Raw genomic sequence first — 13,863 nt, forward strand, 5'->3', positions numbered from 1 at the left:
TAAATATACTGAGGCTTGATTTTTGACCCAAGATATGATCTATCCTTGAGAATATTCCATGTTCACTTCAGAAGAAAATATAATCTGATGTTTTTGGATGGAATATCCTATAAATATCAATTAAGTTTACCTGGTCTATTGTGTCATTTAAAGCTTCTCTTTCCTTATTTATTCTCATTTTGGATTATCTGTCCATTGGTGTAAGTGAGGTGTTAAACTCCCCCACTATTATTGTGTTCCTGTCTACTTCCTCTTTTATAGCTATTAGCAGTTGCCTTATATATTGAGGTGCTCCTATGTTGGGTGTATATATATTTATAATTGTTATACTTTCTTCTTGGGTTGACACCTTGATCATTATGTAGTACCCTTCCTTGTCTCTTGTAACATTCTTTATTTTAAAGTCTATTTTATCTGATATGAGTATTGCTACTCCAGGTTTCTTTTGATTTCAATTTGCATAGATTACCTTTTTCCATCCCCTCACTCTCAGTCTGTATGTGTCCCTAGGTCTGAAGTGGGTCTCTTGCAGACAGTATATATATGGGTCTTGTTTTTGTTTCCATTTCTTGAGCCTGTGTCTTTTGGTTGGAGCATTTAATCCATTCACCTTTAAGGTAATTATTGATATGTATGTTCCTATTATCATTTTCTTATTTGGATTGGTTCATTTTTGTAGGCCCTTTTCTTCTCTGTTTTTCCCACTTAGAGAAGTTCCTTTAGCATTTGTTGTAGAGCTGGTCTCTTGGTGCTGAATTCTCTTAGCTTTTGCTTGTCCATAAAGCCTTTGATTTCTCCACTGAATCTGAATGAGATCCTTGCCAGGTAGAGTAATCTTGGTTGTAGGTTCTTCCCTTTCATCAATTTAAATGTCATGCCACTTCCTTCTGGCTTGTAGTGTTTCTGCTGTGAAATCAGCTGTTTACTTTATGGGAGTTCCCTTGTATATTATTTGTCATTTTTCCCTTTCTGCTTTCAATAATTTGTCTTTAATTTTTGCCTATTTGATTACTATATGTCTCTGCATGTTTCTCCTTGGGTTTATCTTGTATGGGACTCACTGTTCTTCCTGGACTTGGGTGGATATTTCCTTTCTCATGTTAGGTAAGTTTTCAACTATAATCTCTTCAAATATTTTCTTGGGTCCTTTCTCTCTCTCTTCTCCTTCTAGGATCCCTATGTGTTTAATATTGTCCCAGAGGTCTCTTAGGCTGTTTTCATTTCTTTCCATTGATTATTCTCTATTCTCTTCTGCAGCAGTGAATTCCACTATTCTGTCTTCCAGGTCACTTATCCATTCTTCTGCCTCAGTTACTCTGCTATTGATTCCTTCTAGTGTACTTTTCACTTCAGTTATTGTATTGTTCAAATCTGTTTCTTTGTTCTTTAATTCATCTAGGTCTTTGCTAAATATTTCTTGCATTTTCTTGATATTTTCCTCCATTCTTTTTCCAAGGCTCTGGATCATCTTCACTATCATTATTCTGAATTATTTTTCTTGAAGGTTGCATATCTCAACTTCATTTAGTTGTTTTTCTTGGGTTTTATCTTGTTCCTTCATCTGGTACATAGCCCTCTTCCTTTTCATCTTGTCTATCTTTCTTTTAATGTGGTATTTTTTCTGCAGGCTGCAGGATTGTAGTTCTTCTTGTTTCTGCTCTCTTCCCTCTCTCCTTAATATTTTCTTTCTACCTAAGTTGATAAGAAATCTGCTGTAAGAAGGAATTACATTTTCTCTCCTATTTACTTATTCATTTAATTATTTGTTTATATTAGAATGGACTCATAATATTTATTATTTTCCATGGAATAAAATTCAATTTTTACTCTTCATCTTCATTGCTCAAAGTGTTCCAGCTTTGGTCATTAACAGCTTCTTCAGGGTGGTTCCTATATTGTTAAAACAAGTGCTTCTTCTTTTTGAAATCTTTCCTACTTTCTGGTACTGCAGGATGCTCCAGGGTCATCTTGTAATTTTCCCTGCCCAAGAACTGGAATCAAGCACTTCTCCAAAGAGACCTTGTTCCTTTTTATTAAAGATTGGTATTTAGCAAGCAAAATCTCTTCACTAGATATGCTATTACTACTGGGGTGTCATTGCCTCTAAGCCTTGTCAGAAGACAAATGAAAAAAATATATGCTTATATACTAAACCTATGCATATGAACACATTTCTCTTTTTCTCTCTATGCACATATATATACACACATGTACAAAACCACATAACTATATCTATCTGTTTAGTTGTACATATATAGATATATCTATATCTATATGTGTATTTACCTACATAAACATACATATGTTGATATAAATGCATACATATACATCTATGTATATGTCTATATTTATATCTGTATCTGTTATTATGTGTTCATACATTGCATTCTAATCCAATATCACAGGGTTATTTTTATCCCTTTCTTTCCTTATTTGTAACTTCTTTCTCCAACAGAGAGAAACCTGACCTTATTATGGTTGATATACTTACTTTTTGAATATTAATCTACAAATTAATTAGTTTCATGATTGCTAACCTATATTCCCATGAGAAATACATGACTACATAGCTGCATTTATGTACTGTTCAATTTGTCTTTATCCTCACTGTAACCAGTCTGAAGTTTATATTGCCTTTTTCCTGCTCCTTTCCACCCCACCCTACTACTACTACTACCTTCTGGTTAGATTTCATTGTTTATTTGGAGACATATTAAATAAGTATGAAACATTAACTTTCCTTCTAGGAATAACAGCTATACAAAAAGATGTAATCAGGTAAGTCTCAAGTGCTCTTCATCTGCTGTGCTAATCCCTCACCCTTTTTTCCACCTCTTTTGCTCCCATCCCCCTGAAGGCAACAAGTCTCTTTAGTTTTTGCAATAGCTTTCCTGTATTGCTGTTTTATGATTAATCGGATTCCTATGTATTTTTTATATATTTTGCAAGTGAAGAATGTTATTTTATTTTATGTATTTCCCCCCCCCCATTTACACAAATGCTTGGAACTCACTCAATATCTGGTTATAGAAATATTCTTTATGCTTTTTGCTACAGCATAATTGTACTCCGGTGTGTGACTATATTATATTCAGCCACTCTTTAATGATGGATGGTTAAGGTTTGTTACAATACTGTAATTGCAAACAATGCTGTAAGAAATTATATATATATATATATATATATATATATATATATATTCATATTTGTAAAGTTATATATTCAAAGGAGATACCTAGAAGTAAGATTTCTGGGACAAAAGGTAAATAGAGTAAGTTGTTTGCTATTGCCAATTTGCCTACCAAAAGGTTGTATCAATTTGTCTACCAAACAGCCATATATCAAGCATGACTGTTTCTTTCCCATGTTTGACAACAGAATGTGTTCTCTTCCTTTTAATTTTTTAGACTAAAATGTAATGTCATATTACAGTGTTATTTTAAATGTGTTTCTCTAATTATAAATAAGAGTTAACATTTATTTCATAAAAACAGGAGTCAATTTCATCTTTATTTTTATATTTATTTTGGTCATTTTTTTTCTTGATGGGTCTGGCTAAAAGTTTATCAATTTTGTATTTCTTGTCAAAGAAACAGCTCTTAGTTTCATTGATATTTTATGTTTAAGTCTCTATTTCATTTATTTGTACTCTGATATTTATTATTTTTTTTTCTGTTACTAACTTTGAGATTTGCTTTTTCTTCTTTTCCTCATTCCTTTAGTTGTAAATTTAAATTGATTAAGATTTTTCTTTTTTCCTTAGGTATGCTTATATTGCTATAAACTTCCTTCTGAGAACTGCTTTTGCTGCATCCTACAGATTTTGGATTACCATTTTCATTTGTTTCCAGGTATTTTTGATTTTCTCTTTGGTTTATTCAGTCACCTATTACTTTCTTAGTAGCATATTGTTTGGTCTCCATGTGTTTGTGTGTGTGTTTTTTTTTTTTTAATAGTTTATTTCCAGTCTCACAGTGTTACAGTTGGAAAAGATCCTTGATATGATTCAATGTTCTTAAATTCATTGAAACTTGTTTTGTGTCCTCGCATGTGATATGGCTTGAAGTATGTTCCATGTGCACCTGAATGTATATACTGTTGCTTTGAATGGAATGTTCTACATATATCTACTAAGTCCATTTGTTCAAAGGTGTCATTTGAAGCTAGTGTTTTCTTACTGATTTTCTCTCTGGATGACATGTCCATTGATGTAAGAGGGTGTTAAAGTTCCCTACTATTATTGTGTTACTGTCAGTTTTCCCCTTTACATTTGTTAGTATTTGCTCTATGTATTTAGGTACACCTATGTTAGGTGCATATATATTTACAATTGTTACACTTTCCTGTTGGATCAATCCCTTTATCATTTGTAATATGTAATGTTCATCACTTCTTTGTCTCTTGTCCCTTGTTACAGTCTCTTTTAAAGTCTATTTTGTCTGATATAAGTATTGCTACACCAGCTTTCATTTTGCTTCCATTTGCATGGAATATTGCCCCCCCAACCCCAGTCTGTGTCTTTAGATGTGAAGTGAGTCTCTTTTAGGCAACATATATATGGGTCTTGTTTTTGTATCCATTCAGTTGTTCTATGTCTTTTGATTGGAGCATTTAGTCATCTTACGTTAAAAATAATTACTGAAAGATATGTACTTGTTGTCATTTTGTTAATTATTTTCTGATTATTTCTGTAGTCCTTTTTGTTCTTTTCTTTCTCTTTTGCTCTCTTTCTTTGTGATTTGATGACTATCTTTACTGTTCTGTTGGTTTTCCTTTCTTTTGTGTGTGTGTGTGTGTGTGTGTCTGTGTGTGTGTGTGTGTGTGTGTGTGTCTTTGTCTATTATAGATTGTTGGTTTTTGGTACATTGAGGCTCACATTTCTTAATATATAAAACTTCAAATTGATTATTTTATTTTTGAATTTAAATTGATCTCTTAAGTTTGAACACATTCTAACAACCCTGCATTTTTACAAACACTCACACATGTGTATTGGTTTTGGCATCATATATATTTTTTTAAAGATATATTTTATTTATTTATTTTTGGCTGCATTGGGTCTCGAGTGTGGGCTTTCTCTAGTTGTGGTGAGGGGCGGGGGAGCTACTCTTCATTGCAGTGACTTCTCTTGTTGCAGAGCGTGGGCTCTAGGCATGTGGGCTTCAGTGGTTGTGGCACATTGGCTCAGTAGTTGTGGTGCACAGGCTTAGCTGCTCCATGGCATGTGGGATCTTCCTGGACCAGGGCTGGAACCCATGCCCCCTGCATTGGCAGATGGATTCTTAGCCACCACACCACCAGGGAAGCCCTGGCATCATATTTTATATCTTTTGTTTTGTGTAACCCTTAACTACTTATTGTGAATATAGGTGATTTTACTTTTTGCATTTTTAACCTTCCTACTAGCTTTATAAGTGATTGATATACTACCTTTACTATAAATTTTGCTTTGTCAATGAGATTTTCCTTTTGTAGTTTTCATATTTTTATTTGTGGTCTTTTTTTTTTTTTTTTTTTTTGCGGTAAACGGGCCTCTCACTGCTGTGGCCTCTCCCATTGTGGAGCACAGGCTCTGGACGTGCAGTCTCAGTGGCTATTGCTCATGGGCCCAGCCACTCCGCGGCATGTGGGAACCCCGGGACTGGGGCATGAACCCGTGTCCCCTGCATCGGCAGGCAGGCCCTCAACCACTGTGCCACCAGGGAAGCCCTGTTGTCTTTTTTTTTTTTTTTTCACTTAGAGAAGTCCTTTAACATTTCTGGTAAAGCTAGTTTAGTGGTGCTGAATGAACACTTAGCTTTTGCTTGTCTGTAAAATTATTTATCTCGCCTTCAATTATGAATGTTAGTGTTGCTGGGTATAGTATTCTTGGTTGTAGGCTTTCTCCTTTCATCACTTTAAATGTATCATGCCACTTCCTTCTGGGCTGCAATATTTTACTAGTTGTTTTTCCCTTGTTGCTTTTAAATACTCTCTTTATCTTTAATTTTTTCAATTTTAAATAAAATATGTTTTGATGTGAACCTCTTTAGGTTGATATTCTATGGAACTCACTGTGCTTCCTAGACCTCAATATCTGTTTCTTTTTCCAGGTTATGGAAAATTTCACCTATCATGTTTTCAAATATATCTTCTGTCCCTTTCTCTAACTCTTCTCCCTCTCGGAACCCAATAATGCAAATATTAGTGTGCTTGATGTTGTCCCAGAAATTTCTTAATCTGTCCTCATTTTTCATTTTTTTTCCCTTCAGTTTTAGTGATTTCCACTACTCTATCTTTCACTTCACTGATTTGTTGTTCTTCCACATCATTTAGTCTACTATTGTCTACTTCTAGTGTATTTTTCTTTATATTTTCTAACTCTTTGTTAAGCTTTTCACTGTGTTCATCCATTCTTCTCCTGAGTTCATTAAGCATCTTCATAATCACTACCTTGAACTCTTTATCAGGTAGATTGCTTATCTCCATTTCACTTATTTCTTCTTCTAGATTTTTATCTTTTTATTTGGAACATATTCTGTTGTTGCCTCAATTTGCCAATTTGTGTGTGTGTGTGTGTTTATCTGTATGTATTAGCTAAGTTGGTTGCAATTCTCAATATTAGTCTTATGTGGGATATGTTCTATGGGGCCCAGAAGTACACTCACCTTTGGTTATCAAATCCATATGATCTAGAGTTGACTCTTATGTGAGCTGTGTGGTCCCTTCTCCTGTGGTGGTTCTGATACAATTGGTGTGCCGGTAGGTGGGGCTAGTACCCTGACCAGTTGGCTTCCAGTCTGCTTTGTGTGGAGGCTGCTGGCTGCTGTTGGGCGAGGCTGGGTCCTGGTGCAGCTGGCTGGGTGACCCAGGTAGTCTCAGGGATGGTAGCCCAGTGATGATCAGGTCTAGTTTATTGCATTCCTGATTTTGAGGCCCTGGGATCCCATGGATGGTGCCAGACTACTGGCAGACTGTGCCAGATCCCAGCTCAGTTGTCTGTCAAGCTCATGGTGCCTGGGGCATTTCATGACATAATGCCTTTGAATATTAATGTTTCCTCAGTCCTTTTTCTGTAACCAGAATAACATGTTTTACACATTTATCCACCATATCATTCAGGTTTTCTTTCATCTTCCACTTTCTTGTCTCTTTGCTATATTCTGAAAACTTTTCACAAACCTCTACTGCTTTTCATAATTTTACACTAATTCTCTCTTCAGCTGTGTTTAATATGCTGTTAAATTGGTCCATTAGATATATAACTTTAGTTATTATATCTAATATTTTTAGAAATTATACATATATATATATTTTAAGTTTGCTTTGTCATTCCTTAAAGTTTTTTTTTCTCTTTGATGCAAATATTTTCAAGCTTATATTTTAAGAAAGATAATCTTAAAAACAGCAAACAAATAAACACAACTACCTACAAGACATGCTGATTTTGCAATGGTGATCATGAAAAACATAAGAAGGAGGAAAGAGTATTCCAAAGTACTTAGAGAAAATAAACTAAAACTAGAATTCTATGCCCAGGGAAAAACAAGAAAGTTAATAGTTTTTTTTTTTTTTCTTTTTGTCAGTTGCACAATGTGGACAGAGTTTTCCAATTACACATTCTCAATGAAATACATAAGAAAATTTATTTTAAATGTAAATTATGTAAAACTAGAAAGAATGAAGAACAAAGGAAATGGTGAATATTCTGTTAAAACTAAACATCACTGACTATGTAAAAAAAATAATAATGTTGTGTGATTAAAAATGACAGAATACAATTACACAAAACCAAAGTATTTAAATATCAATGCAATGAAGAAAGTGTAATAAAATCTTGTATTACTTGAAAAAGTTGATTGTTTTGCCTTTAGTAAATTAAGTGCTCTAAAACAAACTCTAAATAAATAGAGACAGAATTTATAATATCCAGGTAGGAAAGGTAAAATAAAAAAATACAAAAATAATTAATCTGAAAGAAAAATATGATAAGAATAATGGAAAAGACAAAATGGTAACACAATGGGGTGATAAAGTGGTAGACAAAAATCCAAATTTCATTAACAGCCATAGATTATTAAAGAGACATAATATCCAAGTAAAACTATCAAATTACATTTTTAAAATACAACTTTGTTATTTACATATACTGTTCCAAATCATATATATATATATGTATATATATATATATATATATATATATGTATAGCTGGAAAATAAAGAATGAAAAATAACCAAAACCAGACAAAGATACTAAAAAAAAAGGAAATTACAGACCTATATCACTGATGAATATAGATGCAAAAATCCTCAACAAAATACTACAAAACAGAATCCAACAACACATTAAAATAATCATCCACCATGATCAAGTGGGATTTATCCCAGGGATGCAAGGATTCTTCAATATATGCAAATCAATCAATGTGATACACCATATTAACAACTTGAAGGATAAAAACCATATGATCATGTCAATAGATGCAGAAAAAGCTTTTGTAAAAATTCAACACCCATTTATGATAAAAACTCTCCAGAAAGTGGGCATAGAGGGAACCTATTTCAACATAATAAAGGCAGTATATGACAAACACACAGCAAAAACATACAGGTTCTGGATACTGTCATCTGTCCTGGTTTTTCTATTCACCCAGCTGAACTTCCTTATTAGTTACATGATACAGACAGAAAGAGGGGATACGCCTTGGATGGTTTCTTTCTGTTTTGTTAGTTTTCTTCAAATTAAGGGCTCTAACTGGAACCAAGGGTCTAAGATTCTAACTATTCTATTAACTACAAGCTCGATCAGGAAAAACTGAAAAACTGCTCCTGGTCTCTGGCTCTTCAGCTCCTAACTAAAGGCATTTGGATAAAGTTTTCTCTGTTTTCTTGAAATTCTAACATCGACTTGAAAGTAGCTCTTTGTAAAAATTAATTGTATTTAATTGAAATAAACTTTGAATGGTCAGGGGAAAAAAAAGAATGAAAAATACATACTGAAGAAATCAGTAAATAAAATAAAGCCAGCTGCATGCCCCCCACCACACACACACTCCAGGCTTGCTCCCTGGTTTGCTTGTTCACTTGCTTGCTTGCTCGCTCATGGGCACAGTATAGGTAGAGCCAGGGGAAGAAAACACTGGGGTTGCCAGGAGGCAGAACCTGACTTTTCTTCATTGTGGCCTCCTATTGCAATGAAAAACAATCAAATTTTTGCTTTGATGATAGTAGGGGAAAACAACAAGGTTTGAACATTTCCTTAAAGGAAGAAAATGTCTTTTTTTTGACACACCACCTACCGCTAAATTTGCAGATCTTAACTCTGCATTTCAAGATTTTGCAACTCTGGCTTAACACTTTATCATCTACAAGATGCAGCAAATTTGACTTTGATGTGGAGATTAGAGCTTTTGAGATCTTGTTTCCAGGCTGGAGGTCAGGGCTGAGCTCCTGTGGTGGGAGTTCTGAGTCTAAACAGCTGGACTAACAGAGAACCTCAGACAACAGGGAATATTAATCAGAGTGAGGCCTACCAGAGGTCTTCATCTAAGCACCAAGACCCAGCTCTATTAAAGTGCCAGCAAATTCCAGTGCTGGACATCTTGGGCCAAACAACCAGTAAGACAGGAATACAGCACTACCCATCAAAAATGAGAAAAAAAAAATAAATAAATGACAAAAAAACATGTTACAGATGAAGGAGCAAGGTAAAAACCTACAGCACCAAAAAAATGAAGATGAAATTGGCAACCTACCTGAAAAATAATTCAGAGTAATGATAGGAAAGTTGATACAAAATCTCAGAAACAGAATGGAAAAAAAACAATAAACATTTAACAGGATCTAGAAGAACAAAAGAACAAACAAACAGTGATGACCAACACAATTACTGAAAGTAAAAATACTCCATAAGGAAACAATAGCAGAAAAACTGAAGCAGAAGAATGGATAAGTGAGCTGGAAGATAAAAGGGTGGAAATAACTACCAGTACCAGAATGAAGAAAACAGAATGAAAAGAATTGAGGACAGTCTCAGAGACTTCTGGGACAACATTAAATGCACAATACTCAAATTATAGAGGGTCCCAGAAGAAAAGAGAAAAAGAAAGGGGCTGAGAAAATATTTGAAGAGATTATACATTAACACCTCCCAAACATGGGAAAGGAAACACTCCATCAAGTCTAGGAAGCACAGAGAGTACCATACAGTATAAACCTAAGGAGAAACACACCAAGACATAAATTAATTAAACTATCAAAAATTAAATACAAAGGAAAAATATTAAAAGCAGCAAGGGCAAAGCAACAAATAACATACAAGGGAATCCCCATAAGGCTAAGAGCTGATTTTTCAGCAGAAGTTCTGCAAGCCAGAAGGTAGTGGCAGGACATATTTAAAGTCATGAAAGGGAAAATAAAAACTACAATAAACATTACTCTACTCAGCAAAGATCTCATTCAGATTCTACAGAGAAATTAAAAAACTTTACAGCCAAGCAAATGCAAATAGAATTCAGCACCAACAAACCAGCTTTACAAAAAATGCTATAGAAACTTCTCTAGGTAGGAAACACAAGAAAGGAAAAGACCTACAATTACAAACCCAAAACAATTAAGGAAATGGTAATAAGAACATACATATTGATAATTACCTTAAATGTAAATGGATTAAAATCTCCCACCAAAAGATATAGACTGGTTGAATGGATACAAAAATGAGACCCGTATATATGCTGACTAAAAGAGATCCACTTCAGACCCAGTGACACATACAGACTGAAAGTGAGAGGATGGAAATAGATATTCCATGCAAATGGAAATCAAAAGAAAGCTGGAGTAGCAATTCTCATATCAGACAAAACAGACTTTAAAACAAAGGCTATTACAAGAGACAAAGAAGGACAATACATAATGATCAAGAGATCAATCCAAGAAGAAGATATAACAATTGTAAATATTTATGCACCCAACATAGGAGCACCTCAATACATAAGGTAAATACAAACAGCCAAAAAAGGGAAAATCAACAGTAACACAGTCATACTAGGGGATGTTAACACACCACTTTCACCAACAGACAGATCATGCAAAATGAAAATAAATAAGGAAACACAAACTTTAATTGACACATTAAACAAGATGGACTTAATTGATATTTATAGGACATTCCATCCAAAAACAACAGAATACATTTTCTTCTAAGGTGCTCATGGAACATTCTCCAGGATAGATCATATCTTGGGTCACAAATCAAGCCTTGGTGAATTTAAGAAAATTGAAGTCATATCAAGTATCTTATCTGACCACCATGCTATGAGAATAGATATCAGTTACAGGAAAAAGTCTGTAAAAAATACAAATACATGGATGGTAAACATTACACTACTTAATAACACAGAGATCACTGAAGAAATCAAAGAGAAAAGCAAAGAATACCTAGAAACAAATGATAAAAACATGATGACTCGAAACCTATGGGATGAAGCAAAAGTAGTTCTAAGAGGGAAGTTTATATCAATACAATCCTGTCTCAAGAAACATAAAATAGCTCAAATACACAATGCAACTTACACCTAAAACAATTAGAGAAAGAAGAACAAAAAAAATAAAACCCAAATTTGGCAGAAGGAAGGAAATCATAAAGATCAGATTTAAAAAAATGAACAACAAATGAAGAACACAATAGCAAAGATCAATAAAACTAAAAGCTGTTTCATTGAGAAGATAAACAAAATTGATAAACCATTAGCCAGACTCATCAAGAAAAGAAGGGAGAAGACTCAAATCAACAGAATTAGAAAATGAAAAAGAAGTAACAACTGACACTGCTGAAATACAAAGGAACAAGAGAGATTACTACAAGCAACTAAACCCCAATAAAATGGACAACTGGAAGACATGGACAAATTCTTAGAAAAGCACAAACTTCCGAGACTGAACCAGGAAGAAATAGAAAATATAAACAGACCAATCACAAACACTTAAGTTGAAACTGTGATTAAAATTCTTCCAATAAACAAAAGCCCAGGACCAAATGTCTTGACAGGCGAATTATATCAAACATTTAGAGAAGAAATAACACCTATCCTTCTCAAACTCTTCCAAAATATAACAGAGGGAGAAACACTTCCAAACTCATCCTACAAGACCACCATCACCCTGATACCATAACCAGACAAAGATGTCACAAAAAAAAGAAAACTACAGGCCAATATCTCTGAGGAACATAAATGTAAAAATCCTCAAAAAAAAAAAAAATTACTACCAAAGCAAATCCAACAGCACATTAAAAGGATCACACACCATAATCAAGTGGGGTTTAGGCCAGGAATGCAAGGATTCTTCAACATATGCAAATCGATCAATGTGATACATCATGTTAACAGTTTGAAGGACAAAAACGGTAAAATAATCTCAATAGATGCAGAAAAAGCTTTTGACAATATTCAACACCCATTTAGGGCAAGAACCCTTCAGAAAGTAGGCATAGAGGGAACTTACCTCAAACATAATAAAGGCCATATATGACACACCCATAGCCAATATTGTCCTCAATGGTGTAAAACTGAAACCATTTCCTGTAAGATTAAAAAGACAAGGTGGCCCACTCTAACCACTATTTTTAACATAGTTTTAGAAGTTTTAGCCACAGCAATCAGAGAAAAATAGAAATAAAAGGAATCCAAATTGGAAAAGAAGAAGTAAAAACTGTCACTCTTTGCAGATGACATGATACTAAACATAGAGAATCCTAAAGATGTTACCAGAAAACTATTATAGCTAATCAATGAATTTGGTAAAGTAGCAGGACACAAAATTAGTGCACAGAAATATCATTTATTCCTATACATTAATGATGAAAATTCTGAAAGAGAAATTAAGGAAACTCTCCCATTTACCATTGCAACAAAAGGAATAAAAAATACCTAGGAATATACCTACCAAAGGAAATATTACACCTGTATGCAGAAAACTATGACACTGATGAAAGAAATTAAAGATGATACCAAGAGATTGAGAGATATACCATATTCTTGGATTGGAAGAATCAATATTGTGAAAATGACTATACTACCCAAAGTTATCTACACTTTCAATGCAATCCCTACCAAATTACCAATGTCATTTTTATGGAACTAGAACAAAAATTCTTAAAATTTGTATGGAGACACAAAAGACCCTGAATAGACAAAGCAGTCTTGAGAGAAAAAAAACGGAGCTGGAGGAATCAGACTTCCTGACTTCAGACTATACTACAAAGCTACAGTAATCAAGACAATATGGTAATGACACAAAAACAGAAACATAGATCAATGGAACAAGATAGAAACCCAGAGGTAAACCCACATACCTATGATCAACTAATCTATGTCAAAAGGGGCAAGGATATACAATGGAGAAAAGACAGTCTCTTCAATAAGTGGTGCTGGGAACACTGGACAGCTACATGTAAAAGAATGAAATTAGAATACTCCCTAACACCATACACAAAAATAAGCTCAAAATGCATTAGAGACCTAAATGTAAGACTGGACACTATAAAACTCTTAGAGGAAAACATAGGAAGAACACTCTTTGACATAAATCACAACAAGATAGTTTTTGATCCACTTCCTAGAGTAATGGAAATAAAACCAAAAATAAACAAATGGGACCTAATGAAACTTCAAAGCTTTTCCATAGCAAAGGATACCATAAACAAGAGGAAAAGACAACCCTCAGAATGGGAGAAAATATTTGCAAATGAATCAATGAACAAAGGATTAATCTCCAAAATATATAAACAGCTCATGCAGCTCAATATTAAAAAAAAACAAACAACCCAATCCAAAAATGGGTAGAAGACCTAAATAGACATTTCTCCAAAGAATACATACAGTTGGC

Source organism: Phocoena sinus, chromosome 14, assembly GCF_008692025.1.
Source record: "Phocoena sinus isolate mPhoSin1 chromosome 14, mPhoSin1.pri, whole genome shotgun sequence".
NCBI classification, from domain to species: domain Eukaryota; kingdom Metazoa; phylum Chordata; class Mammalia; order Artiodactyla; family Phocoenidae; genus Phocoena; species Phocoena sinus.